General features: G+C 48.5%; 1 long non-coding RNA gene across 2 annotated transcripts in view; it reads left to right on the top strand.

Moving 5' to 3' along the window:
* LOC789803 (uncharacterized) overlaps nucleotides 1-21074 on the top strand; it is a 78156-nt gene that overhangs the window by 34091 nt on the left and 22991 nt on the right. Inside the window, exon 2 of one of the 2 annotated variants that reach the window (XR_003030507.2) lies at nucleotides 368-565. The exons of the other annotated variant lie outside the window; for it this stretch is intronic. This is a non-coding gene — a long non-coding RNA (uncharacterized lncRNA). The remainder of the gene's footprint in view (nucleotides 1-367; nucleotides 566-21074) is intronic. 2 annotated transcript variants of the gene reach the window in all.

Consider the following 21074-nt stretch of genomic DNA (forward strand, 5'->3'; position numbering starts at 1 on the left):
TGGCAGGGGCGGGGATCCCCACACTGAGAGACCATTCAAAATACTGTTTAAGGCAGCGGGAAGTGGAAAATGCCAGAATTAGGCCTAATGTGTCAAGTTAAATGAATTTATTGGGCTTCCCTGGTGCCTCAGTGGTAAAGAATCCGCCTGCAATGCAGGAGATGCGGGTTCCGTCCCTGGGTAGGGCAGATCCTCTGGAGAAGGGCATGACAACCCACTCCAGTGTTCTTGCCTGGAGAACTCCATGGGACAGAGGAGCCTGGCGGGCTGCAGTCCTTGGGGCCGCAGAGAGTCAGATACGGTTTAGCACAGACGCACACAAAAGAATGACTGGGAATAATGCAGGGTCTTCCTCTCCCCTGGACAGTCACCCGGGCACGCAGGAGACGAGCTTCCACTAGCTTTTGCTGGAAGATGTTGACATGCTGCAGCCCCAGATTCCAGACTCCAAATAAATCTTCAGTTGCCTGATAATCGTCTCCCCGCCAGCTTCTTCCCACCAAGTGCTGTTCCACGGGGTCAGCTGAAATGCAGATTCTCCAGGAAGGATGATGGGCGATCAGTGGTGAGATTATTCTGTGTTCTTAGCATGGATGATTACATAGCTGTATGCTCAGGCCTTGTTCACATATATGGTTAAGTGAACATAACATTCATATACCATAATATATATGGTTGTTACATGTAGCACTGTACTCTTTTCTGATATTTGTTTATTTCTTTGGCTGCACTGGATCCCAGTTGCAGCATGTGGTGTGGCATATGAACTCTCAATTGCAGTGTGAGGGATGTAGCTCCTCGATCAGAGATCGAACCCCAACCCCGTGCACTGGCAGCGCAGAGCCTTAGCCACTGTTTGTTGTTCAGTTGCTAAGCTGTGTGACTCTTTTGCAACCCCGTGGACTGTAGCCTGCTAGCTTCTCTGTCCATGGGATTCTCCAGGTAAGAATACTCTCAGTTTAGTTCAGTCGCTCAGTCGTGTCCAGCTCTTTGTGACCCCATGAATCGCAGCATGCCAGGCCTCCCTGTCTATCACCAACTCCCGGAGTTTATTCAAACTCATGTCCATCGAGTCGGTGATGCCATCCAGCCATCTCATCCTCTGTCATCCCCTTCCCCTTCTCCTCCTGCCCACAGTCCCTCCCAGCATCAGAGTCTTTTCCAATGAGTCACCTCTTCCCATGAGGTGGCCAAAGTATTGAAGTTTCACCTTTGGCATCAGTCCTTCCAATGAACACCCAGGGCTGATCTCCTTCAGAATGGACTGGCTGGATCTCCTTGCAGTCCAAGGGACTCTCAAGAGTCTTCTCCAACACCACAGTTGAAAAGCATCAATTCTTTGGCGCTCAGCTTTCTTCACAGTCCGACTCTCACCTCCATACATGGCCACTGGAAAAACCATAACCTTGACTAGACAGAGCTTTGTTAGCAAAGTGATGTCTCTGCTTTTAATATGCTATCTAGGTTGGTCATAACTTTCCTTCCAAGGAGTAAGTGTCTTTTCATTTCATGGCTGCAATCACCATCTGCAGTGATTTTGGAGCCCCAAAAAATAAAGTCTGACACCGTTTCCACTGTTTCCCCATCTGTTTCCCTGGGTTGCTCTTCCTTTCTCCAGGGGATCTTTCTGACCCAGGGGATCAAACCCAAGTCTTTTGCATTGGCAGGCGGGTTCTTTACCACTGAGCCACCTGGGAACCCTTAGCCACTGGACCTCCAGGTAAGTCCCAGCATTCTATTTTGTATTTAATTATATGTTATCCTGTTGTTGTTCTATCACTAACTCGTGTCTGACTCTTGGCCGCCCCATGGACTGCAGCACGCCAGGCTTCTCTGTCCTCCACTGTCTCCTAGAGTTTCCTCAAACTCATGTCCATTGAGTTGATGATGCCATCCAACCATCTCATCCTCTGTCATCCCCTTCTCCTCTTGCCCTCAGTCTTTCCCAGCATCAGGGCCTTTTCCATTGAGTTAGTTCTTCACATCAGCTGGCATAACATTGATCTCCATTATCTTGTAGTAACTTTGGCCTATAATCTATAGAATTTTGAATTACTTTACTGCGCTCCTGAAGCTAGTGTAATCTTGTATATCAACTGTGCTTCAATAAAACAATAAAGGATTGTGTGAAGTGGAAGCAATGGTGTGTAAAAAGTAAAGATGGGTCTGTTAAGTGTAAATGAAAGGGTTTCCCTGGTGGCTCAGTAGTACAGAATCTGTCTGCAGTGCAGGAGACTGGGGTTTGATCCCTGAGTCGGGAAAAACCGCTGAAGAAGGGAACAGCAACCCACTCCAGTATTCTTGCCTGGAGAATCTCATGGACAGAGGAGCCTGGCGGGCTGCGGTCCATGGGATTGCAAAAGGCGGACACAGCTGAGCGACCAAACAATGAAGGTGCGTTGCTCTGAAAGCAGCTCCTTCGGGGTGGTCGCGCAGGACACCCCTGGTTGCAGGAGAAAGACCCCTGCTTCGCTTCACCTCGAGCCCTCCCCCCAGATGAGGTTTTTAGTCAGCACCCCTGGGGGCTCTGTAGACAGGCAGGGCACAGCTGGCCTGGGAGGGCTTGGGAGACAAAAACAACTCAGGCATGTTCAGTCCAAGACAGGGAGTTTCCTGGCTCCAGTAAGCAGAGCAAAGAATTGATGCTTCTGAACTGTGGTGTTGGAGAAGACTCTTCAGAGTCCCTTGGACTGCAACGAGATCCAGCCAGTCCATCCTAAAGGAGATCAGTCCTGGGTGTTCACTGGAAGGACTGATGCTGAAGCCGAAGCTCCAGTCGTTTGGCTTCTACCCGGTCAGTTGAAACCACTGTAACTGTCTCCAGGATGGACACGTGACTCCAGCTGGGAAAGGAGGCCCAGCCCTGGGGTGTTTGTGGAAGGGATTGGGGATGACTCCTGCTGGGGAAGGAAGGCCAGAGATGGGAGAGATGGATCGCTGGGACCTGGGTGCACCCGTGCCTGGAGCCAGAGACCCCTGTGCTCTTCAGTCCTGAGTCAGCAGCTGTGTGAAAAGTTAATTTTATTGAACTCTCGTTGCTTTACAGTGTTGTGTTAGTCTCTGCTGTGCAGCACAGTGAAGTCAGCCACACGTGTACAGATGTCCCTTTTTTGGACTTCCTTCCCGTTTGGGTCACCACAGAGCACTGAGTAGAGGTCCCTGAGCTCTACAGTCAGTTCTCCTTAGTTACCTGTTTTATATGCGGAGTCAATAGTGGACACGTGTCAGTCCAGTCTCCCAGCTCATCCCAACCCCGCTTCCCCTTGGTGTCCGGATGCTTCTTCGCTTCCTCTTTGTCTCTATTTCTGCCTTGCAGATAGGATCATCAGTATCATTTTTCTAGATTCCCCACATTTACACATTAATATACGAGAAAACTTTTGTTTTTGTTCATTCTTTTGTCTTAGCATTGGCAGTTAGCATCTCTGTGTCTCATCACTGAAGAAACGTTTCTAAGCCTGTGTATGGCCGAGTCAGATGTGCATTTCAGGAGCGTGTCCTTGAGATGGGGGTCGGGGTGGATGGAGAGAACTGAGGGTGGGGTGGACTCGCGTTCTGTGACACAGGCGGTGTCTCAGTGGGAGAGACGGAAAACGTGTGTGAGAAAACGGCAAGCGTGGGGGACGTGGGAGCCACAGTTAGGCGTACGAGACATGACAGCTCTGAGTATGGCGGATGGAGGACAGGGAGGAGTTGGGGTGGTTTGAGTTTGTAAATTGTGTTTGTTTTATTTCGGCTGTGCCGGCTCCACTGCTGCACCGGGGCTTTCCCTAGCTGTGGTGAGCGGGGCTGCTCTCTAGCTGCGGTGCAGGGCCTTCTCATTATGGGCACTTCTGCTGCTGAGCATGGGCTCCCGGGCGCTCAGGCTTCAGTAGCTGCAGCTGCCGGGCTCTGGTGCACAGGCTTAGTGGCTGTGACGCATGGGCTTAGTTGCTCCGCAGCCTGTGGGATCTTCCCAGACCAGGGATCAAACCCGTGTCTCCTGCATTGACAGGCGGATTTTTTTTTTTTTTTTTAACCACTGAGCCATCAGGGAACCCCTTAACCGCTATTTTATTTTTTTAATTGGAGTAAAATTGCTTTACACTGTTGTGTTAGCTTCTTTTGTGTACGCTGTGGGGGATAGCCTGGAGCCGGGGAGGGCCAAATGAGGAGTCTGGGCTAGCAGGAACACACTACCAGACGCCGGCCTCCCAGGGGGCTCAGTGGTGAGTGACCTGCCAGAGACGCAGGGGCCGAGGTCCGGTCCCTGGGCGGGGAAGGTCCCCTGTAGAAGGGCGTGGCAACCCACTCCAGGATTCTTGCCTGGAGAATCCCACGGACAGAGGAGCCTGGTGGGCTACAGCCCATGGGGTCGCAAAGAGTTTGATACAACTGAGCGACTGAACAGCAACAGAGTGTATCCTCGCCTCCCAATTTATCCCTCCCCTCCTCCCCTCTGGTAGCCATTGGTTTGATTTTTACATCTTTGACTCTGCTTTTGTTTTGTAAATAAGTTTATTTGTACAATTTTTTTTTACATTCCACCTTTATGTGATGCCGTATGATAGTTCTCTTTCTCTGACTTATTTCACTCAGTATGGCAATCTCTAGGTCCAATATTAGTATTTTATAGATGTACATCCATCTATCCAATATTATACACATGTGTATCTCTATCAGACATTATATATATACACACACACAGATGTATGTATGTGTATATATGCACATACAATACATAAAGCTTAATATGTAATAACATTTATTATAAATTTCTTATTTAAATTCTTATATATATCATTGGTGTGTGTGTGTAAAGACAGAGAGATTCATGTATAAATTGCTAAAATTACTTATATAAGGGTGGTATGATTACAATAGTTTCTTAAAGTTGTTTTTTAAGAATTTTTAAAATTAAAAATATAATATGCAATTGTTGATAAACCTCAAACTATATCAGAAATGTAGAAAGAAAAGCTGTAATAGTCCTTTCCACTTCCATAGGGTCAATAGCTTCTGACATTTTCTTGTTTTCTCCCTCTCAAGATTTTCTATACAACTCAGAGAATGAACTTACGGTTGCCAAGGGGGAAGGATGGGGGAACGGGAGAGTTAGAGAGTGTGGGATATGGAAAACCAACAAGGACCTACTGTAGAGCACAGGGAACTCTGTTGAGTGTTACGTGGCAGCCTGGATGGCAGGGGAGTTTGGGGGAGAATGGATCTGTCTACGTGTAGGGCTGAGTCCCTTCGCTGTTCACCTGAAACTGTCACAACGCTGTTCATCAGCTCTCCTCCAGTAGAAAATAAGAGGTTAAAGAAGAAAGATGGCTGTCAAGGCTGACTGTGCTGCACCTGCATGTGGCCTCTCCCTCCACCTCTGCACCCCTGAAACTCCCCCTGTTTGCTCCATGGTCATCAGTGGAGGAGTCAGCATTTGGACATGAATTCACCTTCTCCAAAGCTATGGTTTTTCCAGTGGTCATGTATGGATGTGAGAGTTGGACTGTAAAGAAAGCTGAGCGCTGAAGAATTGATGCTTTTGAACTATGGTGTTGGAGAAGACTCTTCAGAGTCCCTTGGACAGCAAGGAGATTCAAACCAGTCAACCCTAAAGGAAATCAACCCTCAATATTCATTGGAAGGACTGATGCTGAAGCTGAAGCTCCAATACTTTGGCCACCTGATGCGAAGAGCTGGCTCATTGGAAAAGACCCTGATTCTGGGAAAGATTGAAGGCAGGAGGAGAAGGGGGCCACAGAGGAGGAGATGGTTGGATCACATCACCAACTCAGTGGACATGAGTTTGCGCAAACACCAGGAGATGGTGAAGGACAGGGGAGCCTGATGTGCTGCAGTCCATGGGGTCTCAAAGAGTCGAACATGACCGAGCGACTGAACAACAACAACAGTAACAACCACCATCTCTGAAATATAGTGGACTTTTCTCTCCACCAAAAAAAATAATAGTGTTAGGGGTTTTGACCACGTGTTCACTGTTTTACCCCCCAGTCCTCAGAACACCATTTGGCACGTAACCCGAATGCAAATACTGTGTCAATTCCATCTCAGCGCCGCTTCCTCTCGCTTCTCCAAGGCCCACAGAGGCGGCCAGTCGTTTTAAACTAAGAACAACCGAAATCTGCCAAAAGCCATGTGCACACACGTGTAATCCAGGCAGCTGTGTCCAAGGTCATGATTAACTGCTAAGCCCCCCTGGATCTGTGCGTTCACTCGGTCAGCACATTCTCTTCCCGGGAAAGCGGCTGGAGGCCCAGTGGTGTGATGTAACTCTCACCACACCCCATGAGAAACATGTCTTGTAATCATTTCAGTTTAGAGATGCGGGATTTGAGGCTCAGAGCTGCGAAGGGCAGATCAAAGTGGCCTATGAGGCCGACCCTGTTTTATGGGGTGGTTGGATGGTAACCAGGACCCCGAATAGGGATCAGGAGCAGAAGTCTGTTTGTGGGCAGAGAGAAACAGGCGGTGACCTGAGCACAAGAGGTCTGGGAGCCTCAGGCAGCGGCATTTGGGAGCTGGGTCTGGGGATTGAGATTGGGGCCGAAGTTGGAACACACTGGTGGTGGCTGGACTGTGACCTGAGCTGACTTTTCTGGGGAGGAAAGTTAGTGAGGAAGGCGGATGAAGGCCCTCCACGTCCTCTGTGCTTGAGTTCTGCTGGGAGCAATGTCGATTTAGTCGTGTCTCAATTGCACACATGAGAAAACCTACCACAGTTTTTCCTGCCTAAGTGACTCAGGGCTTAATTTTGTCTTCTCTAACTTGTGATGGACTCTCATGGCTCAGTAACTTCACCAAAGCCCTGAGTTCCTCTGTTCTTTCTTCTTCTCCTTTCATAGTGGAAGGCTGTCTTCCTCGTGGTCACAAGATGGCTATTGCACTTCCAGGCCTCACACCCATGTTCCAGGCAGGAAGTAGAAGGGAAGGCCAAGTGCCTCCTCCTAATGAAGCTCTGCTTTTTATTCAAGAAGGAATGCCAAGACGATTTTTGCCCTTGTCTCATTGGCCAGAACTGGCTTGCCTGCTCCATTCATGCAGCTGCAGGGGAGTTCTGGGGTGAAAGGTACTTGTAACTGAACCCATTGCCATCTGGAACAAAATCAGGGTTTGTTATTTATTTATTTATTAAAGAGCAGAATGGATATAGAGTGAAGAGGTGACTCGTTGGAAAAGACCCTGATGCTGGGAAAGATTGAGGACTGAAGGAGAAGAGGACAGCAGAGGATGAGATGATTCACATCAATGGACATGAGTTTGAGCAAACTCTGGGAGTTAGTGAAGGATAGGGAAGCCTGGCGTGCTGCAGTCAATGGGGTCGCAGAGGTCAGACACGACTTAGTGACTGAACAACAACAAGCAACCTGAGTGCTTGGCATAGTCCTTGATGAAGAGGGGAGAGAAGTTAGCAAAGAACGGGGTGTGAACAGGGTCATAGAAGCAAAGGTGTCTCCAGGAGGAGGGCTGCAGACTTTTCCCCCTCAGGAGTCAGGGTCAGGAGGAGAGAGGGAAAGGGAATCAATCACAGCACCTTTCCTCTTTATCCAGTGCTTGTTACAGGCCAGACATCCGCCCCAAACCCTTTTCCTAACAGCTCTTAGCGCCTTCCCACCACCCAGTGAGTTTGTACATCTTGGTTTATTTCACTGTGTCGGGTCTTAGTTGTAACACGTGGGATCTGCAACTTCAGTTGCGGCCCATGAACTCTTAGTTGTGGTCTTTGGGGTCCAATTCCGTGACCAGGGACCCCCTGCCTCGGGAGCCCAGAGTCTTAACCTCCAGACCACCAGGGAAGTCCCCACCCGCTGATGTTGACCCTGTCACCCTCTTTTTGCCTATAGCAAAAGCGTGTCTTCTGTCTCACACAAGTCAGCCAAGTCTCCTCATTGGTGCAGTGTCTTGAAAGTTTTCATTTATTTTTGTGGATACATAATAAACATACTTGTTACAAAGATCCCCAAAGTAGCAAAGACTAGCTCAAGAGTGAATTCTCCCTTCCATCCCTGTGTCTCACTCACCTAGTCTTCTTTCCTGGAGACAACCCGTGTTAACTCACAGTCCTTCTGTGTTATTTGCAGATTCTGTGTTTAGATTCGTCTACTCCCTAAAATGTGTAATAACCCCCAAATCAACATTCGCTGAGTTTTCCCAGATGTGTGCAGAGTGGTGAAAACTTTGTCATCCTGCGGGAAGTTCTGCCTTCTCATTTCAGGTTCTATGCTGTAAGGGGGTGTCTTTTGAGCAGGCTGTTTAGTGCCACTTAGGACAGGGATTGCTTCCCTTGTGGCTCAGCTGGTAAAGAAGCCACGTGCAATGTGGCAGACCTGGGTTCAGTCCCTGGGTTGGGAAGATCGCCTGCAGAAGGAAATGGCTGCCTGCTCCAGTATTCTGGCCTGGAGAATTCCATGGACAGTATAGCTCGTGGGGTCACAAAGAGTCAGACACGACTGAGCAACTTTCACTCACTCACTCATGACATTGGGGCTTCCCCGTTGGCTCAGTGGTAAAGAATTCACCTACCAATGAAGGAGATTCAGATTCAGTCCCTGGGTGGGGAAGATCCCCTGGAGAAGGGAATGGCAACCCACTCCAGTATTCTTGCCTGGAAAATCCCTTGGCTGGTGAGCTGGGGTTGCAAAGAACCGGACACGACTGAGCATATATGCATGGAGGAGAGCGGCTGACTTCCCCACACTTTGGCCTACACAGTATTGGATCAAGTATTTTTCTTCTCCAAACTGGTGAGCAACTGGTGGTATGTGGAGGTGTTATTCTGGGTCTCTTGTACCATGGCTGAAGCCACAGTCTTCATGGGATGTTCATGTTTCTTTTCTGTGGGTTGTGGCTAAATCCTGCGACCCCATGGACTGCAGCACGCCAGGATTCTCTGTCCTTCACTATCTCCCAGAGCTTGCTCAAACTCATGCCCATAGAGTTGGTGATGCCATCCAACCATCTCATCCTCTGTTGTCCCCTTCTCCTCCCGCCTTCAATCTTTCCCAGCATCAGGGTCTTTTCCAGTGACTCACAGCTCTTCGCATCAGGTGGCCAAAGGATTGGAGCTTCAGCTTGAGCATCAGTCCTTCCAATGAATATTCAGGGTTGATTTCCTTTAGGATGGACTGGTTGGATTTCCTTGTAGTCCAAGGGACTGGACACTTAGTTTGCTTGAACAAGCAGTTGCTTGCCAGCCATCCCGACACTGGGATTAGATCCCAGGAGGACAGCAGGGCCACGGCTGGTGCTGACTGCCCGTGACCCCTGGCCCAGAGCTGGTGGTTGTGGGAAGAGCTCACAGCTGGCATGTTGTGGGGCTGGGGATGGGGCTCAGGCTGCTTGACGGCCCGCCATCCCTTGGATGGCCACCTTTGATGCTGCAAGCCCGCTGCCAGGCACAGGGTCCCTGCTGGTTTATATCAAACCTCCCGTTGGTCTCTTACTGCGTTTGCCTGAGTCCTTCCCCCTTCCCCAATGGCCACGGCTCGGAGAACACCCAGGGGAGCCAACCTCAGGGTCACAGGACTCCTGAGCAGAGGAGAGGGGACTTGAGCTGAGGACGGATGGATTCGAAAGGGGGTGCAAAGACTGAGACAGCGCGGTCTGATTTGTAACACATGGCCTGGTTTCCAGAGGCAAGTTCAGCTCGTCAGCCTACCATGGGATTTTCCTCCAGGCTGGAACGCCAGGTTGGATTCCAAGAAATACATACATTGCAGTGTAATTAAGCAAGGAAGCCGTGTTCTTGGAGCCTGGGTGCCGTGTGATCGGCGTTTGGGCCACATCGACTTCCTGGCAGTAAACAGACTTAAGTGCACCATCTGTTTCGCAGTTATTCCCCTGGACCTGTTTTTAGTCATTTTCTCTCCTTTGCAGGTTCTGACAACCTTGTTTTCTTTTTCTCTCCTTTTTCTTTTTTTTTTTTAACTGATGTAAACCAGTATTTGCTTTTTTTCCCCCCATGTGCCAGGTTAGATTCTTTTCATTTACATACCATCATTTGTTCCATGAAAGTAAAAAGCAAGCCATCTTTCTGGTCTGTTTTGTCAACATTCACAATGATTAAGAATTTACAGAGTTAGTATTCAGCTTTGTCCTCAAACTGAGAGAAGGTAGTTTAAAAAAAATTTTTTTTAACATTATGTCAATTTAATATCACTTTATTACCTTTTAAAATTAAAATAATAAGCTTTCTTCTTGAAAACTGAAAATTACCCATTCCCAATAATATGTGTGTGCGTGATCATTCGTGCTGGACTCTTTGTGACCTCATGAACTGTAACCTGCCAGGCTCCTCTGTCCATGGGATTTCGCAGGCAAGAATACTGGAGTGGGTTGCCATTTCCTGGTCCAGGAGATCTTCCCGACTCAGGGATCGAACCTGTGTCTCTTGCATCTCCTTCGTTAGCCTGTGACTTCTTTACCACTGTGCCACTGGGAAGCCCAGGAGTGTGTTCCACAGACTACAGGGCAAATACCCAATTAAGGTGATTTTTTTTTTTTTGATAGATAGGCATGGGAAATAAAAGTGATAGGAGATGAGTGAAAATGGGATCATGTGGCCTCAAAGGTCTGTTAACTTCGGGACTTCCCTGGCAGTCCAGTGGTTAACACCCTGCACATCCTGTGCTGGGTAGAAGGATTTGACCCCTGATCAGGGAACTAAGATTCCATAGCTTCCTGGCTTGGCCGAAAGAAAACAATTATATTGCTTCTTAGGACATCAGAAAGTGCCTTGGGCAAATTCTTGGAGGTGGGGGGGGGGCATTTATGGTCGTGTCTGTTATTGCCTTTTGCAGGTTCTGTCCCCGCTCTGGGGCAGAGAGTCTCGGGTGCTGAAGCCTGTCCTTGTCGGCACTGTGACCTCTCTGGTGTGTGCTCACAAATCCCCTCTGAGGATGGAATAAATTAGCTCTGTCTTGGGATGCCGTTCACAGCAGCTTTCTAAAACTCAGAAAGTGGATGTTTTTAAAAGTCTCTCTTTTCTTGTTTTTATCTTTGATTATAGAAGTATTAGGTAAACAGCGAAGACCTACTATATAGCACAGGGAACTATATTCAGTATCCTGTGAAAAACCATCATGGGAAAGAATATAAAAAAGAGTGCATACGTATGTTTACCTGAGCCACTTTGCTATACAGTGGAAATTAACACAGCAGTATAAATCACTTATACATCAAACAAAAGTACTATATGTTTTCTGTGCAAAGAAAAGGAATTCCCTTTTCATATTCTGAGGCAACGTTAAGAGACTTCCTGTGTGTTTTTCTCCATCTCTCTCTCTGTCTCTGCAGCTGCGTCCTGGCCCAGTGTGGTTTTCCTAATTATTTACTTAACACTACTCCACATCCTCTCTGTTTCACACACCCCTTGCAGGTCTCTACCTGGTGTTAGGAGCCTGCATCATTTCACAGGCAGCCATAAGCAGGTTTCTGTCAACCCTCTTCATTCAGACTATCAGACGATCTGTTTTTTTTTTTAATCCATTTAATGTTCTGAAATCTGTTTTACTGAAGTGTAGTTGATTCACAGCGTCATGTTAATTTCTGCTGTCCGAGAGCAGAGTGACAGCACTGCAGCAGCGTGGACGGACCTGGAGACTGCCACCCCAAGGGCAGTGGGTCGGGCACTTCCAGAACGTGCCTCCTGCGCTGCAGGCCAGCGCTTCCTACGCTTCTGGGCGACTACACACCCCCAACCCTGTCAGTCCTGACTTGCCGAATCCACTTCGTCCTCGTTCACCCACTCGGAGGTGTCCACAGGGCAGACTGGATTGCAACTCACATCAGCATCTGATGTCTATTATAACTCAGCACCCCAGCCAGAACTCTTCTTGAAACGCTTCTTTGGGGGAAAGCAGTGCCTCCCAAAATTAACTTAGTTATGACATAGCATAATAAAACATAACATAACATAGCAACACAGTATAACATAATACATTGTATAACAGCATAAAATAACATAGTATGTTGTTGTCGTTGTTCAGTCACTAAATTGTGGCCGCCTTTCAATGCAAGAGATGAAGGTTCCATCCCTGGCTCGGGCAGATCCATGGAGAGGGAAATGGCAACCTTACCCAGTACTCTTGCCTGGAGGATCCCATGGACAGAGGAGCCTGGCAGGCTGCAGTCCATGGGGTCACAGAGTCAGACACGACTGAGGCACTGAGCTCAGCACACAGAACAGGTAACCAGTGAGCACCTGCTGTATCGCCCAGGGAACTACTGAGTGCTCTGTGGTCACCTACGTGGGGAGGAGATCCAGCAAGATGGGGTGCGTGTATACGTGGAGCTGGTTCACTTTGCTGTACAGCAGAAACTAACACAGCAGTATAAAGCAACTCCAATCCAATAAAAATTATTTTAAAAAATTAAAAACTTTAAAAATTTTAAAATATTGTATTTGATACTGTTAAAATATTTTAAATGCACAATAGGAAGCTCTAAAATAGATCATTTAAAATCTTTTTTTGCATATACTTTTGGGCAAATAGGAGAGTCTATCCTGACCTGTAGAGTCTCCGAAATTAAATGAATCCCTAAATTAAATTGTTAAAAAAAGAAAGGAAGGAGTCAAGTTTGTGAGTGTATTCATTTCCTGGGGTTGTTGTAAGAGGTTACCACAAACCTGACGGCTTTGAAACAACAGGAATTCATTTTCTGGCGGTTCTGAGGCCAGAGCCCTGAGTCGCGGTGTGGGCAGGGGCCCTTGTGGACACCTGCCTCCACCTGCCTCCTGGCCTCTGGCGTTGGCCCCGGTCCTTCCACCCACCCGAGCCCCCGCCGCAGCCGTCACATGCTCCTCATCTCCGTATGTCCCGGTGTCCTCCCCTTTTCTACAGGGACACTCGTTACTGGAACTAGGGGCTCCCCCGACTCCAGGACGTGCACATCTGCAGAGACCCTGTTTGCAGATAAGGTCATGTGCTGAGTTTCAGGTCAGAGTTGGCCCTGGGTTAGGATGAGGGGGGCACTGCTGAGCCAGTGCAGAGAGTCGTGGGCACAGGCTTAACGCTGGACGTGCCTGGACTGCAGAGACCACGTGGACTGCAAGGGGAGTTGGTTTTTTCTTTCCTTTGCTGTTTCAGTTTCCCTTGGGCCAAAACGCATTTCAGTTTTCAGTTTTGCCCTAGTTTTTGTTTCATTTGGGCAGGATTGTCTTGATTTGCAGACCCAGCTCTATCACCCATCAGATGCGGGTAGGATCCTCACCAGAGGCATGAAGCTCCTCTCCGATGTTTAAAACACGTCAGAAAGATACGTGGCGTGCCATTCAAACATCTGTGCACTCAGAGAATTTCAAACAACAAAGACAGTCACAAAAACAGGTTGGGTGCTGGAATCCTGTTCTCTCATTTACAACACCCTTGACATCCCAGACCCATGGAATACTCTTGGTCGAACCACCCAAAGGTTCTTCATTTTAAGAGATTAAAAATCCTTAGAGTGCCCTAAATTCCAGTTTGGTCGTGACAGGACAGCTGTTAGCCAGCGTAAATCTGAACTCGCACTCCGCTCCCGTAGAAATGAAACTAAAACCTCAAATCACTCAAAAGCTCTCTTCCAGATGTGGTTGCTGTCACCATCCGAAAGAGCTCAGAGGAACACACTTTTACTTGCTGCTGTTGCGTAGATAAAGTTGATACATGTGTCCACTTCAGGGGAATTAGCCATGCAGCCAAAGCCGTCATCGGAACAACTGATTCTCAGCGAATCTGAAAGCTGAGATCTGGCAGTTGGAAAACACGGCCCGGCCCGTAGCTGGGCTTGGGTTTCACAAGTGTCTTTATGAAAGTTCCAGTTGCATCTCCTCATGCATTCTTCTCTACGTGTGACATATTTCACAGAGAGATAAGGGGAGACATTCCCACGGGCCAGAAGGAACAGAAATGGGATTTTATTCAACTTGTTTGGGATGAAACTGGTGGCCATCGAAACAAAGCCATTGAGAATTAAATAATAATAATTTTTAAAAATGGTCTCATCACCAGACGCCGTCTGCAGCCGTGGAATCCTGCCCCAGCCCACAAGCGCGCTTCCATTCCAGCAACGCACACGGTGTGGTGGGAGCTGAGCCCAGGGGTGAGGTTCCTGCACCCTAGGCCTGCAGAACAGACTTAAACGCCATCCCTCTGCCCACACCGGCTGTGCCACCTCCTTTTTTCCCTTTTAACTTTTCTTTTTACTTTTTCATATTCAGAATACCTTTTCTTTTCTTTTTTTTAAAACCCAGAGACTTGTATTTGTTTTTGTTGACTCTCGAGCAAGCTGCAGGGGTTCTCAAGTTAACTCGTAGACCCTTGTGTGTTCCTAAAAGGAAAAGCATCGCATTTTGTTTCTTCCGGTCTCTGTCACAGAGGTTAAGAGCTTTCTAGACAGAATTTCACTTTATTCTTTCATAGGGAGGTGTTTTGTCTGGACCCCTGGAAAAAAAAAGGCAGCTTATACACAAGAGCTAGTAGAATGTGATTATTGATTCTTAAAATCTGATAAATAGAAAATCACTGGATACTCAGTCTTTTATATGTATTTCCTTGGGACTTTCCCAGTGGTTAAGACTCCACTCTTCCAATGCAAGCGCTGTGGGTTCGGTCAGGGAACTAAGATCTCACGTGTCATGCAACGTGGCAAGAAAATATTCTTTAAAAATTTAAATGTATATGTGTATGTGCATATATATGTGTGTGTGTGTATCTTCTTAATTTTTGGCTTTCAGCTATTTGGGGACTTATTCTTTTTGTCTGAAAATAGGAAGAACTTTCAAGACTCCCTTGTTTGTGCCATGGGGCCCCCATGAATTGCACTAGCAAATCCCAAATGAGGTTATGGGGAAAACACCAGAAGAAAACAGCTCAGCCTTTTTTGTTCAAAGGCAGTTGGCTCTGTGTGTTATTGTTCAGTCACTAAGTCGTGTCCAGCTCTTTGCAACCCTGTGGACTGCAGCATAGCAGGCTCCTCTCCTTCACTGTCTCCATGAAGTTTGCTCACATTTGTGTCCATCGAGTCAGTGATGCCATCCAACCATCTCATCCTCTGTTGTCCCCTTCTCCTGCCTTCAATCTTTCCCAGCATCAGGGTCTTTTCCAACTAGTTGCCTCTTCACATCAGGTGGACAAAGTATTGGAACTTCAGCATCAGTCCTTCCAGTGAATATTCAGGGTTTGATTTCCTTTAGGATTGACTGGTTTGATCTCCTTGCAGTCCAATCAACTTTCAAGAGTCTCTGTGTGCAAATATATTTATTCTAGACTTTTGTCCTTCCACTTTTCATTCAGAATAAACTCGAGCTTGGTGTAACAGAACAGCAAGATAGAGATCTCTGAAAACCAACAGAGTATCCCTGACTCCTCCACCGCCACCCCACAGTGTAACAGTATGAAAAATGGTTTGCATTTGCTTCTTCTCCCCGTAGATTAGTACACCAGCCCAATTTTATGATCACCTTTATTCTAATCCCTTGCTTTCATCGCTGACACCTAATCTAAGTGTGTTAGTCACTCAGTTGTGTCCGACTCTTTGCAACCCCGTGGTCTGTCCATGGAATTCTCCAGGCAAGAGTACTGGGGTAGGTAGTCATTCCCTTCTCCAAAGGATCTTCTGACCCAGGGATCAAACCCTGGGTCTCCTGCGTTGCAGGCGGATTCTTTACCATCTGAGCCAGCAGGGAAACTCATCTTATGTGGATCAAAACTGGTAAGAATTTTCCTTTTTAATAAATAATCGCTATCGGTCCAGCATGAGTTTCCCGTGTTCAGTGCTCCTTTCCCGTTTTTCATTTGTGCCCTCTCAGAGAGAGAGTAACTGCTGAGATTTACCAAGTGACTGTTGAAAACCAGGCACTGTGCAGAGCACTAACAGGCATTTTTAAATTTATTCTTCAGAAAAAATGATATCCTGGAGCAAGATTGGCTCTCCTTCCATAGATGAGGAAGCTGAGATTCTGAGACATGAAATGACTCACCCAGTCACACAGCTAATATACAGCAGAGTGGGGACTCCAACCCTGGTTTGCCTAAACGGGCACACAGCTGAGTGTTTTGCTGTGTTGTTTCAGTTTGTTTTGATTTTTATTTTTCTTATGAATACCTCAAAAGCTTGTTTTTGCTCTAAATACTTGGTTAATTTCTTCATTTAAAAAGTATTGATTGGGAGCTTCCTGGAACTCCAGTGGTTAGGACTCCCTGCTTTCACTGCTGAGGGTTCAATCCCTGGTCAGGGAATTAAGAGCTCACAAGCGATGTGATTGGCCAAAAACAAAACCAAGTATTGATTACAGGACTGCAGCCTGCCAGGTATGGCATCTAACCAACACAACGCCTATGTGGCTCTTGAGGGGGCTAGAATATGCTCCCCACAAACATGCTTTCTTGGCATGTGGATTATTCTGAGTCTCAAACCATTGAGAACTTTAAGACACAAGTGAAGCTCTAAAATCAGGGCCACGGCTTCCCTGTCTCCCTCTGAATAGCTCATATTAAGGTGTCTGTCTCTCTCTGTTTTAATTGTTTTATTTTATATCCGCCCTGCGTTCCTCTGCATCACTGTCTGTCCATCCATCCGTTTTTGGCTGCACTGGGCCTTCACGGCTCTGTGCGGGCTTCCTCTGGCTGCGGTGACGAGGAGCTGCTGTCCGCTGCGGTGCAGGGTCTTCTCCGACTGTGGAGCATGGACTCTCGAGCGCGGGCTCAGTAGTTGTGGCGCTCAGCTTAGTTGCCCCGCAGTATGTGGACTCTTCCCAGACCAGGGATTGAACCTGTGTCCCCTGCATTGGCAGGTGGATTCCTAACCACCGGGCCCCCAGGGAAGTTCTTTATCTGCATCTTTGACCAAGCTATTCCTCTGGCTGAAAGCTCTCAGTGGCTTTCCATCACTCTGGAGATAAAAAAACAACCTCCGCAGGAGCCCAGGGCCTCTCGACGCGGTGGCTTCTGATGGTCTCTGCAGTCTCACCTCCGCCCTCTGCTCGCCTGGACTGCCCCAGCCCACAGGCGGCCGTCAGCCCCTGAACCTGCCCTTGCCTGTGCCCAGCCCCACTGTGTGCATGTCTAACAGAACTGGCCCTCTGTCATCTTTCCGGCTTTGGCTCCACTGAAATCAGTGCCTCTCCATTGTCCTATAATCATCCAAGTGAAAAAAGATCCCCACTCTGGTTATCTGCTGGGTCCGCCTTCCCAGCACTTAGCACCTGCGTACTAAGTCCTGCTTTAGTTGTTCGGACTCTTTGTGACCCCATGGACTGTACCCCGCCAGACTCCTCTGTCCATGGGATTCTCCGGCAAGAATACTGGAGTGGCTTGCCATTTCCTTCTGCAGGAGATCTTCCCCACCCAGGAATGGAACCTGGCTCTCCTGGATTCTTTACCACTGAGCCACATGGGGAGCCCCTGCATAAAGGCTTATATCCTGCTTTTTCGCCCATTAAATATTTTATGAGGGATTTCCTTGATAGCTCAGTTGGTAAAGAATCCGCCTGAAATGCAGGAGATCCCTGTACGATTCCTGAGTCAGGAAGATCCGCTGGAGAAAGGATAGGCTATCCACTCCAGTATTCTTGGGCTTCCCCAGTGGCTCCACAGTAGAGAATCTGCCTGCAATGTGGGAGACCTGGGTTCGATCCCTGGGTTGGGAGATCCCCTGGGAAGGGAAAGGCCACCCACTCCAGTATTCTGGCCTGGAGAATGCCACGGGGTCGCAAAGAGTCGACTGAGCAACTTCCACTTCACTTCCATCTCACTTCAAATATAACATGATACTAAGTGTCCTTCAAAAACAAATTTTTATAAATTAATTTAGTTTTAATTGGAGGTTAATTGCTCTACAGTGTTGTGTTAGTTTCTGCTCCCCGTCAGTAGGAATCAGCCGTAGGTATACACGTGTCCCCTCCCCTTGAAGCTGCCTCCCGGCCCCAGTCCCCCCAGCCCTCTAGGTCAGCACGGAGCACCAGGCTGAGCTCCCTGCATCCGACAGCAGGTTCCCCCCAGCTGTCTGATGTACATGCTGTTTCTAGGCTAGGCGCTCACTTGCCCCAGCCTCTCCCTCCGCCGCTGTGTCCACAAGCCTGCTCTGTGGGTCTGCATCCTCACCGCTGCCCTGCCTCACTTGCCCCAGCGTCTCCCTCCGCCGCTGTGCCCACAAGCCTGCTCTGTGGGTCTGCATCCTCACCGCTGCCCTGCGTGTGGGTTCCCCAGCGTCTCCCTCCGCCGCTGTGCCCACAAGCCTGCTCTGTGGGTCTGCATCCTCGCCGCTGCCCTGCGTGGGGTTCGTCACTGCCATCTGTTTAGACTCCATGTATGTGTGTTAATATATGACACTTGTTTTTCTCTGACAGCAAAACGCTGCCTCGTCGTCACACTTGATGTTCTTGTGTAGGCCTTGCATTTTCTCCGCCCTGCCCCCAGTTCCCTTGACCTCATGTTGCGATGATGCCCTGTGGGCGTGTCGTGCTGTGAATATCCTCACAGTCCAGAAGTGGGCTTGCATGTGTTAAGCTATGTCTGTCCTTAACTCTGAGACCTGTTTCCTGTGTTCTCCACAAAGACTGTGCCAACCACACGCAATTAGCTTAGGGCTTTGGCCCTTTCTCCATATCTTTGACAGCCCTGGGTTTTGTTGCTTTTTTCATCTTTCTCAGTTTTTTTTTTTTAATAGTAGTATATTTATACAACTTAGGAAGCAAGGAGAAGAATATTTAATAAGTATGTAGCATGCATCAGTGACATTAGAATGATTACAGGGACTTCCCTGGTGGTCCTGTAGCTGAGACTCCGTGTTCCCAATGCAGGGGGCCCAGGTTCAATCCCTTGTCAGGGAACTAGATCCTGCATGATGAGACAGAGTTCACATGCCGCAACTGAGGATCTCAAGTGCTGCACCCACCACCCGGCACAGCCAAGTAAATCAATGTATTTAAAAAATTATTACAAATGGCTTTCAGAGTCCTGAGAAGACAACACATCTCAGATATAACTTGTCAGTCTCATGGGAGTAAGCAGCCTCTCATTTTGGTTTCGATGTCCAGTTTTTGGGTCCCAAGTAAGGTGATGGCTTTCAACATTTGACCCCCCCCCCCCCGCCCCCGCAACCCCTGGCAATATCCTATATTTTTATCTTGAGTTTTTTCCCCCTCTTTCACCTCTACATGGTCTGGGCTCCTGTGCCTGTGTAGACACGCTTTGAATATACGTTTTGTGACGTTTTCACTCGGTTGTTCATTAAGGCTAAGTCATGACGGGGTTTCCCTGTCTCTCGTTTTTCCAGTTTGTGGAGGCAGACGTCTCAGTGTTTTCCTTTACACTCACCAGCTCCTTTGCTTGGTTTCCTGGGCCCTTGCCCCATCCCACGACTGTGAAAGTGCATCTTCACCTGCACTGTCTCCTGGTGAGGTGAGCAAAGGAGCATCCTGCCTGCTCCAGACACTTCCCCCAGCCCCGCGCAGACGCACACGAAGCATCCTGTAGCAGTCGGGCACCAGCGCAAGACCTGGACCAAACACGGGCACAAGCCAGGGTCCCGCTGAAGGCGGTTGTTTCTCAGAAGAGACGAGCCGCCTCTGAAAACTAACCATGAGGATGACAGCTCGGACCCAGCTGCCAAACAAAACGCCAGGGCAGACACCCACCGTGGAATTTCCCCTGATTAATGGCCTACGGAGGCCAGGCTCAGGTCCAAGCTCCGTATGCATCGACACCCGGCTCAGGAAGGGAACGGCTTTCCCAGAAAAGGCACAAATGCCCAGTATTCTGGCCACGTCCACTTCTAAACCATAAAGAGGTTTAACATCAGCTGCCTGTTTACAGATTGGACCCCTGAGCCGCACACACAGCTGGGTTTTCTCTGGATTTCTGGGGTGAGACGTCTCGTGTCCTTGCTTGGAGATGAGTTGAATGTGTGTTCCGTGTGTGCGTAGTCCACTGTTTGCCTCACATACGAAGGTTTTAAATGCCGACGCACAACGGCCGTCTCCTTCCAGGTGTGTTTGTCGAGCTAAGTCACATAAACACGGGGATAATAACTTGACAGTGAGTCCCTTTCTGCTCCCGTTCCTCCATCCCTGACTTTATAAATCCCTAAATACATGCATTCAAGGGGTTGTTTGCTTTCTTTCCAGTGGGCTGTCTCATGTAACAGTGACCACTATGCTGCAAACACTTCTACCAGGCACATCCCTGAACCCCCCAACCTCCAAGCCTGCCCCCCTCAATGCCCTTCCGTGTGGAAATTCCAGAGTTCGCTCTGCTTGTAGCTCCTCATAAAGAGCTGGGTGTGCATTCAAAGAGCGATGTCAACTCCTGATGTGTTCTCAGCTCAGCTGTGACCCTATCTTCCCTCGACACATCTCTTGGTTTTCTTGACATTTGACCCTCCAGTTTTATTATTATTATTTAATGACACAACTTCATCTTGTTGAAGGCAAAAGGCAAAGGGGGCGACGGAGAACGAGATGGTTAGATGGCATCACTGACTCAATGGCCATGACTTTAAGCAAACTCTGGGAGACCGTGAAGGACAGGGGAGCCTGGTGGGCAAAATCGGACACAACTGAGTGACTAACACTTGTACTTTTCACTTTTCTCATGGCCGCTTTCATGCCCCAAAGGCAGAACTGAATGGTAGTTGAGTCACAGACCACATCACCTCCGAAGCCTCAAGTATTTACTCTGGGACACCTTGCGGGAAGACCTCAGCTCGGCCCATGTGTCTAGTGGTTCAGAACTTCATGTGGACCCAGCTTTGAGGAAGATTCAAACAGAGCTCCTTCCAGCGTGGCTGGCGCCCCCACATTCCTCTGAAGAGAAGGTCTGGGGCCCCTACAGCTTGTGGCCTGCTCTGTTGCTGTTCAGGGGCTCGCTCGCGTCTGACTCTTTGTGACCCTGGGGACTGCAGCTTCCGTGTCCATGGGATTTCCCAGGCGAGAACACTGGAGCGGCTTGCTCCACAGGATCTTCCCGACCCACGGACTGAACCTGGATCTCCTGCCTTGGCAGGTGGATCCGTTACTGCTAAGCCCCTGGGAAACCCCTGTGGACTGTTTTGAAGAGGGTGGAATTTATCCTAAGAACAAGAAGTGGCTGAAA

Source organism: Bos taurus, chromosome 18 (assembly GCF_002263795.3).
Source record: "Bos taurus isolate L1 Dominette 01449 registration number 42190680 breed Hereford chromosome 18, ARS-UCD2.0, whole genome shotgun sequence".
NCBI classification, from domain to species: domain Eukaryota; kingdom Metazoa; phylum Chordata; class Mammalia; order Artiodactyla; family Bovidae; genus Bos; species Bos taurus.